The 16,915-nt window shown below is 45.4% G+C and overlaps 1 protein-coding gene across 2 annotated transcripts in view; it reads left to right on the forward strand.

Moving 5' to 3' along the window:
• Positions 1-16,915, forward strand: part of GOPC (golgi associated PDZ and coiled-coil motif containing) — a 594,673-nt gene that overhangs the window by 168,141 nt on the left and 409,617 nt on the right. The gene's annotated exons all lie outside the window — the stretch shown is intronic.

The raw sequence follows: 16,915 nt of genomic DNA on the forward strand, positions 1-16,915 counted from the left end.
GTGTACTGTGTCGTGCTAAAAAACACATGTTGGTCCACATAAAGAGTGGGCCATGTGTCTGCTGCTTTCTAGATGAAAAGAACCTCTATCAGGCAGGTGCAGAAGTGTTAAAAAAGAAGAAACAAGGATATTCTTTGGTGAATCTTTCTCTCTCGATTCTTTCGTAAAGGTGGGACCCTCGGGGTTAATTGGTTTGGGGATCCATAGTCCGAATGCACTGACTCTGGGTGATCTTATTGTCCTCTAGGTCAGGTCATTTCATAGCCAACCGGTTTCTGTGGTAAGGGGTAGTTAAACCACATTCATCAGGGCTTGAATTGTGGGCATGTGGGTGGGTGCCCTCTTTGTTACTATTGCAGCATTGTCTGCATTAATACAGTTCCTCTACCTGTAAGGATGACAGGAGGGGAAGAGAAAACGGGGGAAATTCCTAATTTTCAACCTGAAGTGTGGATATAGTATAACACACTGCACATGTAGTATAAGCAAGGAAGGGGGAATCTTACCCTATCCATGTAGATAGTAGTTTTTGCAGGAGTGAGGCGGCCTGGTCAAATTGCAAGTGTGCAAGGCCACCATCACATGGTCTATTATTGAGAAAATAAAAGTACCTACAAGGGGTGGCAACATACATGACCTCCTCTTCAAAAGAGAACAGCTTTGGATCTTCTGCCTCAATACGGACAAGACTGGCCTTAACGAACCCACCAGTTGGCAAACCCTGGCCACACTATGAAGAAGGAGAGCACCTGGGAAACAAGACTTTTTGTACATGTTCCCCAGCACGAGATGCAATCAGAACAGTCCTGCATGATCCTGATCACCCTACCCGGTGGAATATGTCGAATTGATCATCACGAGTTCATGCCAGACGGTGTTACTAACGTACCATGATGAGACACGGCCTGCAAGTACTCTAACATCTGGTATAATAGACGGGCACTGGTTCTGTACATGGTGGCCTTGTACACTTGCAATTTGGCCTGACCCCAAAATGGAGGACCTTGGTCCCTTTCAGGTCGGCCATTTTAGGGAATGCACACGTGATGCCGAACAGCGCCATGACAACCATAAACACTAGGGACTGGCGAGCCGCAGTGTTGAGAGCTCCTCACGCGCGGCCCGCCAGACCCACCAGACACGAGCAGCAGGTAAGCCCCTGCAGCCAGCGCTGTCCCCGACTAGCGGGAGACAGCCCTCGCTTGACTTAGATGAGCATGCGGACGGGATCGCAAGATCGCAAGGTGTATTTGTAAACTGAAGCTGGTACGCCATTGCGCGGCCACTCCCGCAGTGATGTAACTGCAACTTCTGGTTATTTAGAATGTTATAACATTAGTGTTCGCTGTAGTTATTGTGACCATGCACAAGTACAACTGTATTAAATATTGTATTTGGCCCCTAGGTCTCAGGCCGTCTCACCCCTCCGTGCAAAAACTACTATCTACATGGATAGGGTAAGATTCCCCCTTCCTTGCTTATACTACATGTGCAGTGTGTTATACTATATCCACACTTCAGGTTGCAAATTGGGAATTTCCCATTTTCTCTTCCCCTCCTGTCATCCTTACAGGTAGAGGAACCGTATTAATGCAGACAACGCTGCAATGGTTAATAAAATCGGCCAATTATGGATAAATGCTATAGCAGCCACTTCCACTCCCTGAAAACAGGCAAATACTACCATAAAAAATGATAAGGAGTAGCAATATTCCTATAGTAAAAAGGTAAACCGACACATAGGTGTTTGCCACTTGCTTCCTCCAACATAGCTCTACAGATATGTTTGGATCAGTGGTACCAGCAGACCAAGGCCATGGGAAGGATCACTAATGATATTGGATTAAAAAAGTTACTTTTTATTAGCCATCAAATATACTTTGTACTCCCTTAGAAAAATACCCTCTTTGGGAATGCTAGTTACTTTTTTACTACCGAAAATCATTTTTACTGCCAACTTAAAAAGAAAAAATAGGGAGTAAAATATTCTCAGTTTAAAATCTTACCTGGATGTCTGGCTAAAATTGTAGTGCAAGTCAGATTGGAGAAGAAATCCTCTGGTGCGAATATACATTTAAGTAGTAAAAAATGTGAGGACACGTGCTTGTTCCTGGGTAAGATCTCCGGAGAGGGGCGATTGCTTCATACGGGATAGCATTTAGAGGTGTCTTCCTGGCCTGTGTGACCATAATCATGTGGAAGCAGGTAGTGCGTTGGTCGTGTGTGAAGTTCAATGTATGATATTTGGTGTGTTAAACCTAAAGTTTGGAGTAGTGTGAGTTTGAAGAATGGTTTTAATAATGAACGGTTCCTGCATGGTGCTAGCATAGAACAATGTGCCAGTCAAAAGAAGAACACATTTGAGAGGTGAGCTCGCCTCTTCCCACTGGTATCTGGCAACAACTCTTGTTTTCTCTATCTCTCCATCACTTGCTCCTCCACTATCTGGTTTGTGTCTCTCCCTTCTCTCCCTTTGTCTCCCCTTTTCGGCACCCCAAATACTTGGGCACTTTTTGCAGGATGGATTGAGGACCTCCAAGTAAGGGCAAGCACAGCTTAGAACTCCCCTAATTTCCCTTTGAGTTAGGAGTGCTGTGATGCGTGACTTTTGTATTTGATAGATGGCGCTCTCAGGATGTAAACCTTTCTGCAACCTTTCTCATTTCAGAGGATGTTGGGGTTTGGCTAGGAGCTGTCAAAGGCCTCCAGCTGTCCAGGCAAAGACCATCCGTTGCAACGTTGATCAGAGCAGTGTTTGTCAGGCGTTTTGAACTGGCACCTAATAACTGGCAGCATGACCCAGAAATCTGCATCAGTAATTCCACCACGAGGCAGCTGGATGCTCTGAGGCTGTTAGTGTTTGAATGGAAGGTTAACAGAGGGACAGAGACTTGGCAGAGCTTTGACAAAAGATGTTTTAGTGAGTTACCACTCCTCCTTCTGATAGGTCAGTCATCTGTGCAGTCTAGCTGTGATTGGGGATAAGGTGAAGGCTGGTAACTGGGTTTGCACTTCACCACCTCCTCCTGGTCCCAGTACAAGGGCCCAATGGCAGCCGCCTGATCTATGGCCAGTGGAGGCTCACGCCCTCAGATCCAGGCTCCATTTGGACAAGTCTGAGCAATGGTCCGTAGTGAAAGCAAGTTGAGTTACAGAAACCCCAAAGCGACACAGGTAGAGAAGGCATTTGGGGAGGATAGGGGGCGAGGAGTAAAGATGATTGTCATAAGTATACAACTATCTGCCGGCCTGGAAGCTTATGTGAGTGCCAGGCAAGGCCAACTTGCGGTTTGCCTCACAAGGCCACATTACAACCACAGGTGTAGAAGTTAAGTAAACAATACATAAAGTAAATCAAATATGGACATATGTCTGGCAAGTCTGGAGCACCCCATCTATTTCATTTTCTAGTTCATTTATGAAGCGCATGGTCACCCTGGGTTCAGCTAGCATTCATTGAACGTGAATGAATTTCAACTTAAACAAAATGACATTATTTGACATGTGACCACCAGGATCTTCAGCTTTTTACCTGCATAACCCCCAAGCCAGCTGCCAGTCAAGACATTAGGTTGGGATGTTTTGTTTTTGTACTGGCTGACTTTAAACAAACGAAACGACTGGTAATGATCAATTTTTCATTTATGAATCTCAAATTCCATGCAGACGTTGGTAGGATGTTCAGTATTTTAGGGTCCAAAGGGGAGAGGGGTGCTCTCTTTGCTTAGCATTCATTTTAAGGAGATTCTTGCCTATTCAATTGCTGTTACAATTCATGCTGTACAACCCAGGCCTCCATCAAGGCAAAGGAGGATGTAGGTTTCATCCGTGTAGGTGTATGTATTAAAGCTACACATATGGAAAAGATCGGCTTGTGGCCGAATTAAAATTTTCAAAACAAATTGGTTAAAGTTGTGGCCTTGTGTTACTTTGTGTGGTTGGAAGCTTTGGGACATGTAAGTAGTAGTAGAAAACTGCTTGCAACTGATCATGTAAAAATGAGTAAAGCCACGACCGTGCTTTCCCTCTGACTTCAGCCTCTATGGCATGATTTATTATAATTGTATGATCATCTCTGTTGAGTGGCTCACGTTCCAGGCATGTGAATTTTCTTTTTAAATCTACTTGTCCAACAGACAAAATGTTCGAGAAACCATTGTGTCCTGTAAAAATAAATCTTGTCCCACCCTGGGATGGATTTACCATCTGTTCTGGATTGTTTTCTTCTGGCAGTACAGAATTAAGATGTGCAATTCTGAAAGGGCCTATGCACATTTCACAATTAGCATGTGCTACACTTAACTACATGAATTTGTTGTGCTTCGTCTAATTGACCAACGGAAACAAATCCCTTGAACATGTTGTCCCTGACAAGAAACAACTTGTCTCTGGCACTGGTCTATGGCATTTTTACACTGCTATTTGAAACTGTGAAGGCTATGACATTGCTGAGGTCACTTCAGACACTCCCCCCCCCCCCCCCCCCAGTCACAGTTATGCAAAAACTTCATACTCCACATCATGCCCAGGGATTGCATACTAGCAAAATGCATCATGGAAAAATGACATGTATGATGTTCTATCACAGCATTACGTGTACGGTTCTGAAGACAGTTGATCAATGGGAAGCACTCTAAAGTCAGATAATAGATTTATCACATCTTAGTTATAAACTGCCCCACCGGATCCTAGCTTTGTTCCGTAGTCATAGGGAGGGTGTTCTGCAGCTCACCTGTATGTTTTCACTAGATTTTTCTCTGTGTTCAGCGTACCTTGCTGATTTTTGGATATTTGTAACTTGACTGCCTTTGTGATAGTCGACCTCTAATTAACGTATATGATATACCTTTTGTGGAAACGGTGCTTGTGTGACAGTGAAACATGTTTTGAGGATTTTGTGTGTTTGAATAATAACAGTGGCCTAAAAACTAATTTTAAAAAATGGGGTTTGTTTTTGACGGCTTCTAAGAGTGTCTTTTGAAAAAAGACAAAGAAACACCTATCACAAACGTGCTTAAGATTTTCTCATTACACGTATGAAGTACCATTTTATGATCGATCGCTATAATCTATATTTGTACTTCTCGGTCTTTCTAAAATACAATTGTGGAAGCAGCTAGCAATTTTTCTCAAGTATCCACCAACGCATGCTCCCTTCCTGACTAACATAGCTGTTAAAGTTGTCAGGAAGCCATTTATAACTCCAAAATCAAACACTTTTCTGACGGAAAAGGTTTCCAGTCCCTCACAAACCAGTCAACAAAAATACAGTTCTGTTTTCTCCTAGCATTTATCATGGTCCATTCCTGGATATTAAGGCATGTTTCCCTAGGTGATATAATCGTCTCAGAAATTGCTAAAAGGTTTTGCTGAAAGCTTGGCTATAAGGAGAGATCTGTCATTTCCCAACCAGTGCCTACTACCTCCTAATTTGCCTGGATTCCCGGTGTATCTGGAATCTGTTTCCATCCACAAAAATAAAATAAAATTACGACGTCAATTTTAGTAGTGATGCGTTCGAGAGCACTCTGTCAGTGAGTTGGTGATTGCTGCATGAGAAATTAATTTGGGTTGTGGGGCTCTGCTAAATATAAACGGAATGGAATACTGACCTGAAAAGTTAGAGCAAGCACATTGAGTTGGGATGCGATTATCTATCGCTAAACAACTGATTACATAATAAACGCAGGCAAAGACGAGAAATTAAATTGCAAGCAACAATTATTGCTTGATAACGGATCTATGTGATCAGTGCGCCCCCATATAATAGCAACGGCCGAAAATGCTGTTTTTTTTAATTAAAACCCCTTTACACCACATAGATATGTGGTGTAAAGGGGGTGCTTAAAAAAAACAAAAAAAAAAAAACTGCCATTTCGTCCGTCGCAATTGTGAGGGCAACATTTTGGCCCATTTCCCTTGATTACTAGCTCCCAACGTTACCTTTAACTGTACTCAACCCATTTTGGGCTGTGTTGCTGCACAGTTCACTAGGGTTTTTGATGCCAGACAGAAACAGATAATTATTTCTGTCAAAGGTGACCGGGGAAGGGGGTCGGGCATATTTCTCAAACTTTGTAGATTGTGGGACTGAATGAGGCAATGGGCCTCATTACACGGTAGGCGGAGGACCAAGGTGCTATTAGCACCTTGGTCCATGCCGGTAAAATACCGGCACCGCCTTGGTGGAAAGGGGAATTACCGCCCTATTCCAAGGTTGGCGGGGCGGTAATTCCCCCTTCCCCCATTGCCCTTCCCCATTCCCATTTTTGCCCCATAGGGCTCTATGGAAGTAGGGAAGGCGCTAATTACGGTGCTGCAAATTGCGGTATCGTAATTAGCTCCACTGGTCCCTTTGCGGGTTGGTTTTTAATGCCTGCTAAACAGCAGGCGTTAAATTACCTACCCGCAAAGGGACCTCGTAGTAAGGTGGTAAGGGTTAACGGTCACCGGTACCATTACCGGTGACCCTTAACCCTTACCGCCTTCCGTGTAATGAGGCCCAATATCTTTGAAATGTTGACCTAAGTCTGACCATTTCCTTCCCCTTGTCCTCTTTGACAGGAATGATTCAACCCATTTTATTTGGTTATGCCTGGCAGCAAAACCCCTGGAGAATCCCCCTGTTCTAATTTGCACGCACATTAAGGTTCTAATAAAGAAAGACACAATGGAGGTTTCGTACACTCATGCCTAACTTAATATAAAAAGGGTTATGACTTCAAAGATCCTAGCTCTCGATCATGTACTTTGTATTTGTTTTTTATTGTATAGGAGGGATGTCATTTTTCTAAGAAATAATGGCATATAGAAGGCGTTACAGATCACCTAGGTAAGGTACTTTTTGCAATGGGGTCAGTGGTATCCAGTGATTCCCTCGAATACATAGCATTGAATGCTAAAGCCTTGAAAAAAAAATGCTTTTTTTGTAGATAAAGTATTTTTAAATTAAAATGGGTTTTAAGGGGTAAAAAAAAGGGGGTTAGTGTGAACCCCACCATTTAAAAAAAGGAGAAAAAAAAAATCCATTTTTTGGATGCATTTTTTTCGAGGCTTTTGCCTTCAATGCTTTTGCATTCGAGGCTATCACTATAAACCGGAGTCAGTGTATAAGAGTCAGTCATTTTATGACAGGATAGCATGGAGGGATATAGACTGGGGACACGTCAAGGGACATACTTAAATAACCTAAATAAGGAGGCATAGTGGCATTACAGTTTAATAATATACATATATACATTCAATGCCTACATGTGGATGTTCTTGGTGGGAATGAGCTAGGGCCAGTTTGGGGCATGGTCAGTACACGGATGTGGGGCACCATTCTGTTTTTGTTGAGTAATTAGTAGAGTCCTCATTTTATTGTTCGTGAGGGGCTAGTTTTGATGATCAGTGACAATATTACATTGGAAGGGGACGAGAAGGAGCGGCATAGGTTGGAGACGCAGGGATTGAGAGGATTGCAGATAGCGACAGTAGAGTGAGATGCAGTATGCTTGATTGGGCAGGGAGAAGACCAAGGATATAATTATAAGACAATTTTAAAGAAAGCGAGTGTGAATGGTGAGCCAGCATTCTGACGGTGTGATGTGGCGGGGAGAGAGGGGGTGGAATCTTTGCAGGTTGTAGAGGGAATGTATATTGAAGTAGAGAATTTTGTTGAGGGGAGAGAAGACATAGTGGTGGAAGGCCCAGTAGTCCGCTGTGAACGTAGGCAAGTTTACTGAGGACGAAGGTTAAGATGAGGGTTTTTGTAGGGCAAATGGTGATGTGTGTGTGCAGATTTCTCTTAAGTTCAGGAGGTTACTTGTGGCTTCAGTAATCATTGCTATGTTGAATTTATGGCGCCTTAGGTCACTCACCGAGTGGGCACCATGTTTAAGAGCCATCTGGGAAGCGGGGAGGAGACAAGAAGGGAAAGAAATGAGAGACAGGAGAGTGGGGTTGACCTTTGTAACAGTTCACGGTCAGGCAGAAATAGACATCCAGGGACAGATGGTAATTAGACATTGTATGATATATTCAGAGAGGGCAGAAATGAAGGATGGAAAGGAGATGACGATCTGGGTGTCCTCGGTGAAGTGCTGATGGTTGAAGCCAAAGGATGAGAGGAGTTTGCCCATGGAGGAAGTACAGATGGTTAAGGGGAGTGGGCCATGGACAGAATCTTGGAGGACTACAACCGATAGGTGTGTAAGGATGGGGTTTGGCATTCCAGAGATGGAGAAGTTGTGGTAGCCATCCATTTGAGTGTGCTTTTATAAAGCCTAGGTAGGAGAGGGTCAGAAAGATGAAGATTGCAGCTTTTGAAATAGGTGAGCAAAGAAATTGAGTAGGATATGAATGGAGCAGAGAAGAGTGGTGATGAGCAGTGGTTAGGAGTGGGACATGTGTGCGAACAGTGTCTTTGGAGTATTTGCACCAGAAACCTGTTTGGGGGGGTCTTCGAGCGAGTGGTGCGTTATGTAGCAGATAATGTAATGGAAACCATTTGTTAGAGGATTTTCCAGTGATGGGGCAAGAGGGAGGTAGGTTGATGGAGGAATTATTAGGGTCAGAAGTTGATATCTTGATTAGGAGGATAGCCGTGGTTACTTTGTAGACGGTGGAGAAGACTCGCGTAAAGAGGGCGAGTTTGAAGAGGTAGGAAGAGGTAACAGTGCATGGTCTTTTATTGTATGCAATGGTGTCAGTGGAAATGGATGAATTGCTGAGCACATAATGAATAGGAGTTATTTGAGGGAAGTGGGGAGAAATAGTGGGATATACATGTAGACGATAAAGTACAGCTGGTTGGAGGTGAATCAAAGGAAGGACAGGGAAGCAAAGAGGGTATGGCATATTTCAGTGACCTTGGAGGTGTAGCAGTTGGAAATGTCATTAGTGGAGAGAAAGGTGATTTAGAGCCAAAGAGTAAGGAAGGGATACTTTTTCTATCAGCGAAGGTAGATATGCATGGCTGTCGGATGGCTGATGATCAATAGTTTAGGGAAGGGGGGTCAAAGGAGGGAAGGAACAACCAGGTTAGTTTCTGTCATAGTAGGTAGCAACTGCAGCATTGAATTCTGCAAAGGGAAGTTCGATGGTGTGACGAAGTGGGGATGAAAGGGGTTGCAGGTCGGGCTCCAATAGGTGCATGTGATTATATGGGAATATGGTTTGACTTTCCATTTGGTGATGGAGGAAGTATGGTGTGTGTGAGTGAATTGGGATCAAAGATAGTGAAGTGAATGAGTAGTCTGAGGGAAAAGGGGGTGATGGAGTGTCATGATGCCTACCCCCGGAGCACCAGGCCAGGCCCAGCACCCCCGGAAGCAGGAATCATGCCCTCGGGTAAAAGCCCAGCGGCCCCTTATAGGGGCTCTTTGGACTCAGTCCTCGCGCCTTTGGCACCAGGCTCATAAAGGGAGGTGTTTTGTGCACTTACCTGATGCAGACCATGCTGCACGCTTCAGGCCTCCCTGAGACCTGAAAGGGACTATTTTTTCATAGGGACTATTTTTTCACTCGGGCGTGGCCAGGGAAGGATACATACTTAGTTGGGGAAGGATACATACCTGGGACTTCTTTGGAGGCTATTTAAGCCACGCCCAGACAGCAGCTCATGCTTCGCGTTGTTCTGCTTCCTGCAGCTTAACGCTCACCGTGTCTGCTCCTGCTCCTGGACTCCAGCCACGCCCGCCTCGAACCTGGAAGACCTGCAAGGAAGGAAGAGAAGAGAAAGGTGAAAACCAAGGACTATTTCAAACTTCTTACCTGCATCTGGAATCTTCTCGCCAGATGTCTTGGCACAAGTTGTAAATCCGCCCCAAGAATGCACTGAATATATAGACTTAGTGGTCCAATTGGATCACAGGCTGCAAAACAGAAAAGCAGATCGGTCCAAGTTTGAAACCCGGGTGTTGGCCAAGTCCCACGCTAACCCCAAGGGGGCTGATGCCTCGGAGCCTATGCAAAGAGGTGTTAAAGGACCCCTAACTCAAAAAGAACGGGAAAGAAGACGACAGATGCAATTATGTCTTTATTGTGGGTCCTCTGGACACTTTCTACTAGATTGCCCGGTTAAGCCGCCCAAGAAGGTGGTAGGAGCCGCTGATAAAATCCATGGAAACTCTGTATCGGGAAACGACCACGCCCGGCAAGCGTAGGGGTCCGCTTGCCGAGCTTGAAAACTAACTCTCAGACCTCGCATTTCATTGTGCCAATGGTCCTCGTAGATCCGGAACAGCCTAAACGGTTGCATGCTATAAAGGCATACATCGATAGCGGGGCTATAGGAAACTATGTGGATCGAGAATTGGTCTCTAGGATAAACCTCCCTCTGCGTCCTAAAACCAACAAAGATGTCATCACCACAGTAGATGGAACCGAAATTGCCTCTGGACCGGTAACACATTCCACAGCTGAGGTGACACTTGTAGGTCCGGATGGCCATCGGGAGGCAGTTGTGTTTGATGTAATCAAGGCTCCACAGTTTCATCTTATTCTCGGAATCCCTTGGTTATAGACACATAATCCTCGAATTGATTGGCAAGCGAAGAGATTAACCTTCCCGGATTGTGCACAAACCTGCTACCCAGAAAATCCAAAGATTAATCTAGCATCAGTAACCTCTGTCCCTGTGCAACTACCTCCAGAGTACCAAGACTTTCAGGACGTCTTCCAAAAGGAACAGGCCAACACGTTACCTCCCCACAGATCGTACGATTGCCAAATCGATCTGGTGCCCGGTGCACAACCCCCTTGTAGCAGGATTTACGCCCTTACTGAACCAGAGAATCTGCATTTGAGACAATATTTAGATCAATACCTCGCCAATGGTTTCATTCGCCCGTCAAAGTCCCCGGCATCCTCAGCTTTGTTCTTCGTGCCTAAAAAAGAAGGCGACCTTAGAACTTGTATCGATTACCGCACATTGAACCAGATAACTGTTAAAAATCGTTACTCTCTGCCTCTGATCCCTGAACTCCTTGACCAGGTGAAGGACGCTTGCGTATACACCAAGTTAGATCTCCGGGGGGCTTATCATCTGGTACGAGTAAAAGAAGGCGACGAATGGAAAACGGCCTTCCGTACAAAATATGGACTATTCGAATACCAGGTGATGCCTTTCGGGTTGTGCAACGCGCCTGCAGCCTTCTAATTCTTCATGAACGATGTCCTTCGGGAGCTCATCGATGTCTGTGTTGTCGTGTATATCGATGACATTCTTGTGTACTCCTCTTCGGAATCTGATCACAGAAAGCATGCTAGGGCCGTCCTAGAGAAACTGCACCAGCACAAACTGTTTGCCAAGCTGGAAAAATGTGTTTTCCATAGCACCGAGGTTGAGTTTCTCGGATTCATCCTGACACCTAAAGGGGTCCGAATGGATTCACGGAAAGTGGATGCCATCCTCAAATGGCCATCGCCTAGTTCGGTGAAAGGTGTCCAAAGCATGCTTGGTTTTGCCAACTTTTATCGCAGGTTTATCCCGGAGTTTTCACATGTGGTGCAACCCATCACTGCACTCTTGCGAAAAAAATAAATGTTTTGAATGGTCCGAGGAAGCCAAACAGGCCTTTCAGGAGTTGAAAGCTAAGTTCACATCCGCACCTATTTTGAAGCACCCGCGTCCCGATCTCCCATATATAGTCGAAACCGACGCGTCCAGCTTAGCCATGGGAGCTGTCCTGTCTCAGAGAGACCCTGAAACCAACCAACTACACAGCTTAGCATTTTGGTCCAGAAAGTTCTCGCCGCCGGAGATAAATTATGCGATCACCGATAAGGAACTATTAGCCATTAAGTCCGCCTTCAAGGCTTGGCGGCATTATCTCCTCGGCGCCCGGCACACCATTACCGTGATCACTGATCACCGAAATTTACAATATTTAAAAACTGCCAAGGCTCAATCGTCTCGACAGCTCCGATGGGCTTTGTTCTTTGCTGAGTTCGATTTTGTAATCACCTACCGCCCCGGCTATAAGAATGGTAAGGCGGACGCTCTATCCCGAATTGGAATGGAAGAAATAGACACAAACTCAGAACCTGTGCCGATAATTCCCGAACAAAGAATTTTGAGGAGAACCACTTTACAAACCCTTGAAGACATTCAAGCACGAGTGAAACAATTCCTGGACTCTTCAGCCTTGCAGGATTGGATCAAAAGGGGGTCTAACTTTTCAGTCAAGGATGGCTTACCTTACTTCCAAGGACGCTTATTTTTGCCAGAAAAGGAATTGCAAGAACTGGTTATTTCCCGTCATCATGATACTCTGATGGAAGGACATCCTGGCATTGCCAAAACAGAGGAAAAGGTTAAACGACAATTCTGGTGGCCTTCCTTGCGAAAGGATATTAAATCTTTCGTGATGTCCTGTGGAGTTTGTGCCCAAAACAAAGGTCAAAAGACAAGACCCGCCGGTCTTCTTCAGCCCTTAGACATTCCACCAGCACCTTGGCACACCCTGTCACTAGATTTTATCACGGACCTGCCCTCTTGTAATGGTTACAATACTATTCTGGTCGTGGTGGATTTATTTTCCAAAATGGCCCACTTTATTCCATTGAAAGGATTACCTTCAGCCTTTGTTCTTGCCAAAGAATTCCTCGAAAATATCCGTTTGCATGGATTCCCGTCCATACTAGTCTCCGATCGGGGAAGCCAGTTTATTTCTCATTTTTGGAAGAAGTGTTGTGAACTGGCACACATCGACGTAAGACTCTCGACCAGCCACCACCCACAGACTGATGGTCAGACGGAGAGAACGAACCAGACCCTTGAACAATATCTACGATGTATGTTGCACCAATCGGAGGGTAATTGGAAGGACATTTTATGGGTGGCAGAATATGCATACAATAACTCGATACACTCTGGAACTGGTCAGAGCCCCTTTTATACCCTATATGGACATGCCCCTCGTACTTCAGACTTGGACTCACCTCTGAGCCTTGAAATGCCCGCAGTGGACCATTTGCATTCTACGATTACTCAAGCCTTCAAGGATGCAACTGCACATTTGCAACATGCGAAAGGGAAATACAAAAAGAATGCGGATCTGCATCGAAGAGAGGCGCCTCCATACCAAATAGGGGATCAAGTATGGTTGGCTACCAAACACCTATCACTCAAGGGGCCTCGAACTTTTAATCCAAGGTATTTAGGCCCTTACTCGATCAAAGCTATAATCAACCCAGTGGCAGTCAAGCTCGATCTACCAGCTAACATGCGGATTCACCCCGTTTTTCATGTGTCACTTTTGAAACCAGTGCACCCAGGAACCAGATTAACAAAGCCACCAGAACCGATTCAGATAGATGGGGAGCCTGAATTCGAGGTGAAGAACATTTTGGATTCTAAGATCTCAAAATCAAAACTTTTCTATCTAATTGATTGGAAAGGGTACGGGCCTCAGGAAAGGTCTTGGGAACCCAGTGATCACGTACATGCACCTCGGCTGGTAAAAAGGTTCCATCGGAATTTCCCAAACAAACCGAAACCTCCAGAAGGAACGACCTTGGGAGGGGCCTTGGGGGGGAGTGCTGTCATGATGCCTACCCCTGGAGCACCAGGCCAGGCCCAGCACTCCCGGAAGCAGGCATCATGCCCTCGGGTAAAAGTCCAGCGGCCCCTTATAGGGGCTCTTTGGACTCAGTCCTGGCGCCTTTGGCGCCAGGCTCATAAAGTGAGGTGTTTTGTGCACTTACCGGATGCAGACCATGCTGCACGCTTCAGGCCTCCCTGAGACCTGAAAGGGACTATTTTTTCATAGGGACTATTTTTTCACTCGGGCGTGGCCAGGGAAGGATACATACCTAGTTGGGGAAGTATACATACCTGGGACGACTTTGGAGGCTATTTAAGCCACGCCCAGACAGCAGCTCATGCTTCGCGTTGTTCTGCTTCCTGCAGCTTAACGCTCACCGTGTCTGCTCCTGGACTCCAGCCACGCCCGCCTCGAACCTGGAAGACCTACAAGGAAGGAAGAGAAGAGAAAGGTGAAAACCAAGGACTATTTCAAACTTCTTACCTGCATCTGGAATCTTCTCGCCAGCATCCCTGAAGAAAGACTTCCATTTAAAAGCATTGCGTTGCTCGCTGCAGCGCCACGCTTCACTCACCTGTCCTCGAGACAACTCCTGGCTCCATCGCGGCTGTCAGCATCGGACGCCACATCTCTGCACCTAGGGGAGAGAGGAAGAAACAAAAGGTGAGCAGAAGGAACACAGAAGGAAAGCCTGATTAACAGTCATAATACTTACCGGCTTTTCTTCCACATTTCGGGTCGGCGCCGCCCCGTTGGCAGGTACCGTACCCCGGCCCCTGTGGGGAAAGGACAAGAGACATTTCTGGGGAATGATAAGGACATTTAGAGGGATCACCCTCATCACTACTCACCTTGGCAGTTTAACCCCTCGACGCATCGCCTTCATTCTGCACCTGAAATAAAGGACAGATCACAGGTTAGAAAGACAACATAAAGGGGGCCTCACTTGAACTTTGAACTTTCATACTTTCGGCGCATCGCTCAGGAAAGTCAAGTGGATTTTGCCAGCGCCATTCTGAAAACCAGTGAGGTAACTGGACGAACACGCGCCCCTGCACCAGAAGCAGGATGGAGAGTTCATCCTTCCAAACCATAAGGTGAGCTTAAACCGGGGTTTGGAGGAAGTTAGAGAGGAACGAAGGGGGAAGGAGGAAAGGGGGGAGCTAGCACACTATTCTGCAGACTGTTAATCTCCTTTCTCATCTGCAGAAGGATATTCCTACGGGCCAGGCAAGCACGATTTGGAGGTCCTGTCCAATCGGTGTTCCGGGTCCTGTGCATCACGCTAGAAGAGGCCTCAGCAATCCAGACTAGACCAGCGCCCCCGTGGGAACCAGGTGAGCGTGACATGGAGAGAGCAGAGGAAATGAGGGTGGGGCATATTAAGAGGAGGTAGAGGGAGTTACCACAGGACTGGTTTTGTAGGTCTTGTATGCGGTCCAGGGAGTGGTCTGATAGTGAATCCAAGTTGTAATTGGTCGTCCATGATAATGTTACATAGGTTTAGGTCACTCATTATTATCTAGGGGATATACGCTTGGATTATTTGATTACTAGATGTAGTTCTGATGAAGATATTAAATGTATTGGTGGGTGATCAATTAGGATGATGAGAGGGCGGAGTCAAAAAGTTGGCACAGATATGCTCAAAGGAGGTGGAGGTAAACTCGGAGAGGTAGGGAATGGATTGATTTTCCTTGCTTATTAGGAGACCAACACTTTGTGCTGCCTTTTTTTGTTAGGTGGGAGAAGTTAAAGTGGCAGTCTCATAAGGGCAGAAATTGGTCTCGGGGGACGGCCTGGACTGAGTAATAGTTGTGCGAGTCACAGTGGTCAGTGAGGAAGGACGTTTTGATGGTTATCAATTGGGAATTTCAGAGGCCTAGGTCAGTAGATTTGGAAAAAGTCAGAAATAGGAGGGATGATAGGTGATGTCAGTCAGACAGTGTTTTTGAAGTCTGATGGTTGCAGAGCAAATGAGACAATGTAAAATAGTTTTAAGACAACTTTGCAGCCCAAAGCAGGTGTTGGATATTTTCACAGTCCCGTACTTTGTGAACCTTGGTTGGCGAATAAGACTTGGGTGTGAAATGAGCAGCACGGGATTGGCAGCAGCTCCTGTCCCTGAAAAGCATAGATAATGATCATTTGTCACTCTTCCTAAAGCAGGCCTCGAGTAACACATCCTCCCCAAAGCTGCACATCTACAGCCCAGGAAAAGAGCACCGTTTTTTGGGGCTCCCCTCCATCTTCTGCCTCGTGAGATGTAGACCTGTTACATGAATAATTGGGACATCGAAAGCACATATCGTGCATTTGCCACACATCACAAATGTTCTGTTCTCTTCCAAAGCAAGTGTTGAGACACTGTTTGTTTATTTAAAGCAGGGACATGAAATTAAACATTGAATTAAAGTAATGATTGTGATTCTGGCTGAAACACTGAGCTAGCTATAGAAGTCACCACGTTGTTTAAAGAATGTAAACAATCATGTCTCTGTTGAATTGGGGATTCCGATATGATTCAGAGTAGTGTTGGGGATTGAAGGCACAACATCTGTTACCCATTTCTGAGTTTCTCAGCTGAGTATGATCTCACGAGCGACATGAGGACAGTGTCTTATGTCTTCAAGGTTTGGATTGTACGTGCTTGTTTACTTGAAACTGGAAGATTTCATATTTTGTATTGTTCAATTTAAACTCGGCCCTCTTCAATGGGGATGGATATTTTCCAAATGGATGCTCATTCCACTACTTTTTTCATGTGTTTGGAACCGTCATAATTCTAATTATTAGAAACTAGCCATGTGTAAATATTTGTCCCAAGCTCACATTAACTCCCTTGACTCATTAAAGAAAACCCCAACTGCCTGTTAGTTGTTTGGCTCTGCACATAGAACACAAGGCAGCACCATTATCCCCAATCACTCCAATTGCATTTTTACCTCCTGGCATTCAGCAAAGTTATACAGTGATACGTTTTGAATCGCATTGTAAATGTCCAGTTGACCTGAGCTGGTTGGACAAGAGCCTGCGAAGGAAGCAGCCCCAGCCTCTGGGGCCATCATGTCCAGTAGACAGCTTTCGGAGGCATATAGCGAAACCAGCTGCCCAGTCGCGGCAGCACACAGTGGCCAATGTGTCTGAACATAGCAGTAACAAAAGGTCATTGTGTACCTTACTGCATACACAGCTTATGTTAGACTTGTTTTCTTCAGCCCGATGGCTGAGCCTACCTTTCGTGACATTACATCATATGGTAGGCATGCTTGGGCCAGTGTTTGCAAAACTGGGCGGGTGACTAGATTAGGAAGACATGTTGAACAAGATGAAGGCGGGAATTCCAGTATAATAAACATTGTTGACGGTTACTGGCTAAGAAT

This window comes from Ambystoma mexicanum, chromosome 4p (genome assembly GCF_040938575.1).
Source record: "Ambystoma mexicanum isolate Mex_15411 chromosome 4p, UKY_AmexF1_1, whole genome shotgun sequence".
In the NCBI taxonomy this organism is placed as follows: domain Eukaryota; kingdom Metazoa; phylum Chordata; class Amphibia; order Caudata; family Ambystomatidae; genus Ambystoma; species Ambystoma mexicanum.